Source organism: Echinops telfairi, unplaced genomic scaffold (assembly GCF_000313985.2).
Source record: "Echinops telfairi isolate 266 unplaced genomic scaffold, ASM31398v2 ScPeMD7_4225;HRSCAF=4972, whole genome shotgun sequence".
Classification (NCBI taxonomy): Eukaryota; Metazoa; Chordata; class Mammalia; order Afrosoricida; family Tenrecidae; genus Echinops; species Echinops telfairi.
Window position 1 is genome coordinate 24,614,701 of NW_022108124.1, and position 8,687 is coordinate 24,623,387.

At 44.2% G+C, this 8,687-nt stretch overlaps 1 protein-coding gene across 1 annotated transcript in view; it reads left to right on the top strand.

Annotated features, from left to right (window-relative positions):
• Positions 1-8,687, top strand: part of PLOD2 (procollagen-lysine,2-oxoglutarate 5-dioxygenase 2) — a 102,071-nt gene that overhangs the window by 2,856 nt on the left and 90,528 nt on the right. The window lies entirely within an intron of this gene.

The window sequence follows — 8,687 nt, forward strand, 5'->3', positions numbered from 1 at the left end:
GGTATACATGTGACAAGATGGGCGGACCCTAGATTCATGATGGCAGCCTAACCTTGGTCATCCTTGGGCAGGTTTTGACCTCTGGTGTCTCCTACAAGGAAACAGACAACTGCTATCTTTATCAGAAGGGAGTGGGCCCTACTTGTGGGATAAACAGTGGTGTCTGCTTGGTCTAGATAGATGGCTGATAGCTCTTAGGGAGAATGACCCCGGATCTATTCTTGATGACCTCCAAGTGTATAGTCATTCTCAAGCAGCTAAGTCTGGCATATATTTGGGGGAGACAGCTTGAGAGAAATCCTTCTGTTTCCCATAATTCCCCCTTTTGTTTTATATATAAAATTCAAAAGAGCCACAGTGGCTACATTATTCTGTATACCTTGAAAGCTGTTAGGGCAAAACTTCATGATCCAATTAGTATGGCCAAAAACTCAGGCTTATGGTAAACGTTTTGAATACAGGCATGGAGGATACAGTCCCCCTATGCACATCTACTATTGGAGGAGGGTATGAGAGGGGCTGACTGCTGCGGCGGGAAGAAAAGGAGCAAATGTCTCCTTCTATAGGGAGAATGAATCAACCATGTGCTCACTTTAAGGCAGCACAGTTTTAGAGGGAGAAACTGTGGAAACGATAGATTACTGCAGGAAAATATACTTGGACTATATCTCCAACTTCGAGTGGCGGCTTTTCTACCATGGAGCACTGGCTTTCCAGACTTCCTCCGCACACGTCAGGGAATAAGGCCCAGTTCTATTTCCCTTAGTGCTAGTATCCCACAGCTACAATCCATTTCCAGCCATTCCTTGTGTACGTGGACTCCTTGACATCCTCTCCATGTTATGCCTCCCCCTGAACCCCTTATTTTACTTGCTGTCCCTATAAGTCCATCGATCCTGGGTTTTATATACCGAAAAATGGAAAAGCATGTACCCCGCTTCAAGAGGGTGCCTTCCACTGAGGGGCTTTGTATTTCTGAGGGGGTTTCTCCCCTGCCATTTGGTCATAACTCTTCCAGCACACCCTGCCTTGTCCCGTGTCTCTGTGAGCCATTCACGAAACTGATTTTGGTGGCTGTTTCTCATAGTCTCCAAGTCACGTTCTTGGAACTGGGGGCATTCTTAAGGATAATCAGTTTCATGGCTTCTTTTGAGTGACCCTCTCTGCTGCTTCTTTCAAACAACGACAGTTCTTTTGGCTATTCATCTAATATTGTTTGCTAGTGTATATTGTGTCATGTAATTAATCATCAACTATATGATTTCTAGTCTTTTCATGTGAATTATCTTCAGAGTCCCATCCAGAGGGAAGAGTCAAGAACAGTATCTCTTGTTTTTGAGCATCAGGCCTGTGAATGGCTAAGCCTCGCCAATCCATGTCTCCACAAGGCCCTGCTAAGGGGAAGTCAGGTGATTCATAGTTCTACTCAGTCAAACCTGACGAACGAAGGAGGGGCGCCTGCATCTTTCAGGGTTCTGTTCGCTAAAGCGAAGCCACAATAGGCCTTTTGAGCCTAAAGGAATTCAATACAAGTAATGACTAAACAAAACAAACTCAGTGCCATCGAGTGGACTCCAATGCATAGTGATCCTATAGGACAGGGTGGACCTGCCCCTGTGAGTTTCTGAGACTGTAACTCTTAATGTGAGTAGAAAGCCCCGATTTCCTCCTTCAGAGTGGCTGGTGGTTTTGAACTGCTGAGCCCACGGTTAACAGCCCAGTGTGTAACCACTACACCACTAGGGCTCCTCACTGAAGTAATTAGACTAGCACAATCATAGGAGAACCTGAAAGGGTGAACCTTCAGCAATGACTCCTAAAACACCAGTGAGTGCTGACCAAAGATGCACTACTTTACCGCCTACTTTCACAAGCAGGACGAAGCAGGAGACTGCCAAGTAGAATGAATGTGCTCAAGAATATGTTACCATTAAATACAATGCAGGGAGCAGGGAGCTGCCTCCCCTGTCTCCTTATACCCAGTGTGCTAGTTCCATAATTTCCTGTCAACTTGAAGTGTAGGGGTGGAGTCTAGCCTGTCGATCAGGTTGCAGCTTAATAGTGCCTCCTTGTGGGCGTGGCCCTCTCATAAGGAGGGTTCTGGGAACCTCCCTTTCTCTCTGTCTTCACCTTCCTGTTGAGGAGCCTCTTTGAGCCACGCTGATGGCAGCCAGAGCCCTGTGATGCAGCCACCTCTGTTGGATCTATAAGACTATGCATCCCACTTGTGATCTTCCTGCATTCTGCATCATTGCATGTGGCTGCATGAGTCTGACGATGGATTTATGGACTAGTATCAGACCTATGGGCTAATATTGGACTTATGGGTTGATATTGACTGGGCTGGGATGATTCCTTAATATATAATTACTCTTTGACATATAGCTCTTTCTTGTCCTTGGATTTGTTTCTCTAGTCAACCCAGCCTCACACACCCAAAAAGCTGGTGACTGGTTTCCTGAAAGCACAGTTCCACCAGTGCCTCTGCCGCATGTTCGTCTCTCTGTGTCTCAACTCCCTGAGTGTGGGAGGCTGGACCCGAGAGACTGATGTTGCATGACCCCACGTCTTCCTGACCTTGCTAACCATCAGAGTAGCGTAAGGTCATGGGGAGAAGGCCATTATTTTCCTCACATTTTGAAAGGAGGACGTGAATGGAGGGATGCGGTTTTATAAAAGGGAGGGACATGATTTTCTTCAGAAGTCTTGCTCAAAAGGAATTGGGAACACGTTTTAATATTTAATTTTTTCCTCTTCTTGAAACTTGATAGTTATTATCCTTGACATTTGATACATCATTCAATAATTTGTCAAGTTTCCAGAGGGATGTATTAAAAAATAAGGATTTGGTGGTGAGTTCCTCTAACAGTTGCAGCCTACTGATTACCATGGAGCTCTGCTGGACAGTTCTGTGACTGGTGAATTCTTTCTCAAGTTTCAAGAAAAAACAATAGTAAGGAAAGTCATGGATCAGATGATAAAATTGAGACATTTAAGTAATAGGATTGTACTTCCCCTCACTTCCCTCCTTTTTTTTTTCAAATAAAAAGTTTAATTTTAGAAACTGAGTTAACCACTTATAAATATACTAAAACACTTCCCTCCTTTTAAGGTCAGGGGGAATCATAATTTATGTAGGGGACTGTGGGTTCAGCTTGGCTCTAATTGAGATTTTATAGTTTGTTTGACTTTCAGTTGTTTATCTCTTTTTACTTTCAAATGCCTGTTTTCTAGTGCTTTCATCTTATAAACAACCCTGCTAACTTTCAGTAAATCCTTAGCTAACTGAAGTTACTTTTCTGAGATGAAACAACTGGAGCTCATTCAAGGCTTCTGGAATTTGAGAAGGACAAGAGATAGCAGGAAAAAATCTGGCTCATTTAGTAAGCAGGATTTAATTTGACTCAGCATAATCTTTTTAAGTGTTCACCAAAAAACGAAAGTAGAAAATAACGCTTTCTGGGTCATCAGAGTGGTCCTCTGCATGACTGACTTGTTTTTGATGATTCCATCGGAAGTTAAAGGTCTCTGCTGGTGCAGTGGGTTAAGGTTTGGACTGCTGGAAAAGCTTGTTGCTTCAAACCAAGCAGCGGTTCCACAGGAGAGAGATGAAGCATCTGCTCTGTCAAGATTGACAGCCTTGGAAACCCTCTGGGACTTTTCTGTCCTGTCCTGTAGGGTCTCTGAGTCAGAAACCACCGAGAAGCAGTCAGTTGGGTTTATTTGAAAGTTTGATTTTCATGTGTCCCCTTTTTATTCTTAAAGTTTCTTTGCGTGTAGCCAAACCATAAATAAGCTTGTGGCTGAAACTTCTAAGCAATTCCACAGAGGCTACCATTGAATTATGCCCCCCAAATATGTACTTAATTTCTAAGTCTATATTTATGTCGATAGTCCCATTTGAGAAGGGGTTTTCTTTTTATGTTAATGAGACAGGATTAGTGTAGTGTGTGTTTTGAATCTCTTGAAATATAAGAGATTGATTAAACAAGCCAGAGAAGCAAATGCTGGGGGTGGGGTGGGGGGACAAGAGATGCCAAGCCATGTGAAGACTGCCCAGGAGCAGGGGCTCAGAGGAAACAAGGGCCACACAGAGAAGAAGCCCTCCCTTAGCACTGGCATCCAGAATTCCGACTCCAGGCTCCTGAACTTTGAGAAAATAAATTTCTGTTTATTATTCACTTGTGCTATTTCTGTGATAGTGACACTAGCTAATTAAGACAGTAGAGTAGCTTGCATTAGAAGTCGAAGACCGTTCTTCCTACCGTGAGTTGGAGTTGGGGTGTAGTATTAAGTTAAACTGGGGTGAGGGTAGTGAGGGGGCCAGCCCCCACCACTACTAGTACTATCCACGGGTTCAGCAATGCACAGTTGCACGGTTGAGCTATATAAGTATTATATTAAAGTCATCGAGAGCATGAGAGATAAAAGAGATATTACAATGATGCAGTCTGACACATTACATGGTAACATTGCTCACCTCCGCCCCGCTTGGTGGTCCTCGTGGGGGGGAACCCGGCTACGAGAGCAGGAGCAGCCTCGGGGACCGAGAACCGGGGAGCCTCTCCTGGCCCAAGAGCCAGAGAGGGCCCCAGGAATCGGGGAGAGCCTCCTGGGCCCGGGAGCCAGGGAGAGCCCGGGGAACCGGGGAGAGCTTCCCAGACTCCGGAGAGAGCTTCTCTTTTATTGCTGACCAAGCATTATATCATTTTAGGGGGACATGATTACAGAATCACACGTCACAGGAAGGGGCAGTACAATAGGCATACACATTGTAGGAAGGGGATGTATGATAGGCATAAGTGTAACAGGAAGGGGATGAGCTAGGGGTGTGGCCATAGGAATGGGAAGGTCTAGGTATACATGTGACAAGATGGACGGACCCTAGATTCATGATGGCTGCCTAAGCTTGGTCATCTTTGGGCAGGTTTGACCTCTCTGGGGTCTCCTACAAGGAAACAGACAACTACTATCCTTATCAGAAGGGAGTGGGCCCTACTTGTGGGATAAACAGTGGTGTCTGCTTGATCTAGACAGCTGATAACTCAGGGAGAATGACCCCCAATCCACTCCTGATGACCTCCAAGTATACAGTCATTCTTAAGCAGCTAAGTCTGGCATATATTTGGGGGCGACAACTTGAGAGACATCCTTATGTTTCCCACATTGGGGCATGCACGTGCTGTCTCCTTTTACTTGGCTTTAATGGCTTCTTCCCAAGTACGAGTGGCTTTTCTTACTGTTTGTGGCAATGCTAGGTGGTAATTGGACACAATCTCAGTGTTAAGACAGACAAAACAAACTAGATTGGGGATGGATGAATTAGATTAATAAATGCCTGTGTAATGTACTCCTGTGCAAAGCTGAGTTTTGCGGGGCTTGTTTCAAATAAATGCAGTTCATAAAGTTTTACTCTCATTTTGACGAAAATGAACAGAAATCTTTGGTGATCTGAATTCATTTTGATATGCGCTTAGTATAATAACTATGAAGTCAGTTTAACCCTTTTTAATAATGCTTTTCATTCATAAATCTTTCTGAACACTGATGGAACTCTTTTAAGAAATAATGATGTACCAGTAGGAATAAGTAAAAGCTAGACAGTAACAGACTTTTTATTATAGTGGTATTACATGCCTCTAACTGGAGACTAAATCTGAAGAAAAGGCACATAACATAAATATGATAAATCCATTACATTTCTGTCTCCATTGGTAAACAATATATATTATAATAGTATTTTATGTATTATATATTTATAAAATCAAGATACACATTTTGATAAGCAGAAAGAGATAGTTTTATATTCTACTTTATTCTTATTCACAAAACACCATAGTCTATGCATTTCATCTAGGCATTGGATATTTTTGAAATCGTACTTAGCATTTTGATAGTTTTTCATGAGAACATATCATAATTTATATAGCCACTATCTTATTATTGAATATATAACTTTCTTTTATATTTTATGCTAGTAGAAATAATATTATAAGAATATTCTTGAAGATAAGTTTTGGCTTCCTTCTCTATTTATAGGATAGATCCAGTAAATGAAATAATGATGTGAAAGGCTATAAATTTGTTTCTATCTCTTGTTACATATGATCCAATTACTTTCTAAAAGACAAAACAAAACAAAAAAGCTCAAACAAACAAACCCACTGCTGTCGAGCCAGTTCTGACTCCTGGCATCCCTGTAGGACAGGACAGAATGGCCTGCCCTTGTGGGTTTCCAAGACTTCAAGGAATGCTTTCTGAGACTAGAACGTCTCTTCTGTCCCACTCAGAGTGACTGTTGGTTTTGAACTGCTGGCTTCGTGGTTAGCCACCCAGTGCTTAGCCACTGCAGCACCAGGGTTCCTAAAAATTGGTGTTAGTTGTCATTGCCATCAGCAGTGTGTGAGATGGCCTGCCATGTGGAATTTTTAACATGATTACTGTCTATACTAGAGTATAAGCCAACCCGAATATCAGCCGAGGCACCTCGTTTTACCACAAAAACGGCATTTAAAATGTGCTGAAAAACTTGGCTTATACACAAGTATGTACAGTGCCTTTTCTTTTTAAAAAAAATCATTTTATTGGGGTCCATACAACTCTTATCACAATCCATACACACATCAATTGTGTAAAATGCATTTGTTCATTCATTGCCCTCATCCTCAAAACATTTTCTCTCCAGTGCCTTTTCAATAGCACTATCTCCTTCAGTTATTAGAGGGAAATGGTTATAATTCTCGTGCTCTTTTTTAAATTTACCCTTCAGAGATCCAAAAGGCAACATTTCCCCACCATCAGAGCTCAGAGGGTTGGGGAAGGAGGAGGAGGAGGAGGACAGAAATGGGAAACCCAGGGAGGAAGGTGAACACGGGCAGCACCGGAAGGACCGCCGTGGGTAAGAGTGGCAACAAAATGTAGATGAGCTGTTCCTGGAAAACTGACATTCTGCTCTGTAAACCTTCACCAAATTTATGGTAAAAAATTCAAAAAGTATTTCTTAAATAGACAGTGATTTTTTTTTTTTTTGCTTGTCAAAATTTTGGCTTTGTGTGTATATGGTCATCGATGTTCTCTTGTGAGCTGAGTAGTCACAGTCATGGAGTTACATTCCCCTGCTTTGAGGAAGGACAACAGGCAAATGCATCTGGTGGGCCCAAGAGTTAGAGGCAAGAGTGCTGGGCTTAGGAACTGCCATTTAACTTCTGTGTGTGTTTCGGGATGTCTTTTGGTTGCATCTGAGCCAAGGCTGGAAGGGCAGGCAAGCTGTAGGCGGAGCAGTGTTCTGAGCAACAGAACATCAAGTGTAGAGAGGGGCTCTGAGCGCAGTCTTCCAAACTGCGGGAGTCCAGTGTGCTGCCATGGGGGCATGGCGTGGAGGGATGAGGGCAGAATCAGGCAAGGAGTTTGGGTTTTATTGAAATACCAGAACATTTTATATAGAAAATGGACAACAATCTAGGTGAATCAGAATAAGTTATACCTACTCAGGACCTGTCTGGTGGACAAAACCTGGGCTGGATTCCACACCTTTCTCCTCCTCGGCGCCTCTGCTGGTGGCTGGGTGCAGCACAGTTCATTGTTCAGCAAAATCAAAGCCCAAACCACTGCCACAGTGTCAATCCTGGCTCATGGTGATCCAATGGGACAGAGCAGAACTGTTCCCTGGGGTTTCTGAGCCAGGTCTTTACACGAGCAGACAGTTTCAGCTTTCTCTTTCCCAGGAGCTGGTTAGCCCTGTGCTTAACACACTACCCCACCAGCTACACACAGACCCAACACACCCACGGCTGTTGAGTCCCGTCCACCGCATGTCGACTCTACAGGACTGTGCCATAGGGCTTCTGAGGCTGGCAATGTAGACGGCCTCATCTGTACCTCCTTCACTTAGCAGGCGAACCCTTCATAACCTGGGGTGGCTGTGCCATTCTGATTGCAGGATGATGCAGAGATTGGAGGTAGACGGAAGCTGAAGGCATTGTCCTCAAGTAGATGCTGACTCATAGTGAATACTATGGGACCGAGTAGAACTGCCCCCAGAGTGGTTTCGAATTGCTGACTTCCTGGTGAACAATTCAGGAGAGATTGGGGAAGGGAGTGCTTGAGGTAACCCTGCCTCCTGCCCAGGGCGCCCTGAGACCAGTCAGATGTCCCGGCGAGGCTGCCCTCTGTGAGGCGCGTGAACTTTGCAGGCAGCTGGGATTGGGTTGTGAGAGGAAGAGGGGAATCAGGTTGACTCTGAGGGCTCATGCTGTGACTCAGTCCATCAGTGCACACTCGCCCTGCCCTTCCTGTGCACGTGGGACTTCCATGAAAAACTGGGGTGACTAGTTTATGGTTCTTTTTTTGGGGGGGGGAAGCCATCTTTTTTATGTCCTTTCATGTGGTCACCCAAGTGTTTATTTAGTAGCATGCTAGTGCTGAGAAGCAGGCCCCCAAATTAGACATTTTGCAAGGGAGTTTGCAGTGTTAAACTGCAGGAAGGAGGCCACAACCCCTGCTGCGAGGTACCGAGCTGTGTGTTTGGAGGAGGAACTTTCCAAAATATTATAATGCTGAGAAATCGCAGAGCTGCTGTGAGGTAGTTATTGTCCCAACCTGGCAATAAACACATGTGGGGTTAATTGAAGGGTGGAAGGATAAATGGCTCAGTGAGCCTCGCCTTTCTAGTTCTCGGGTCTCTTGGT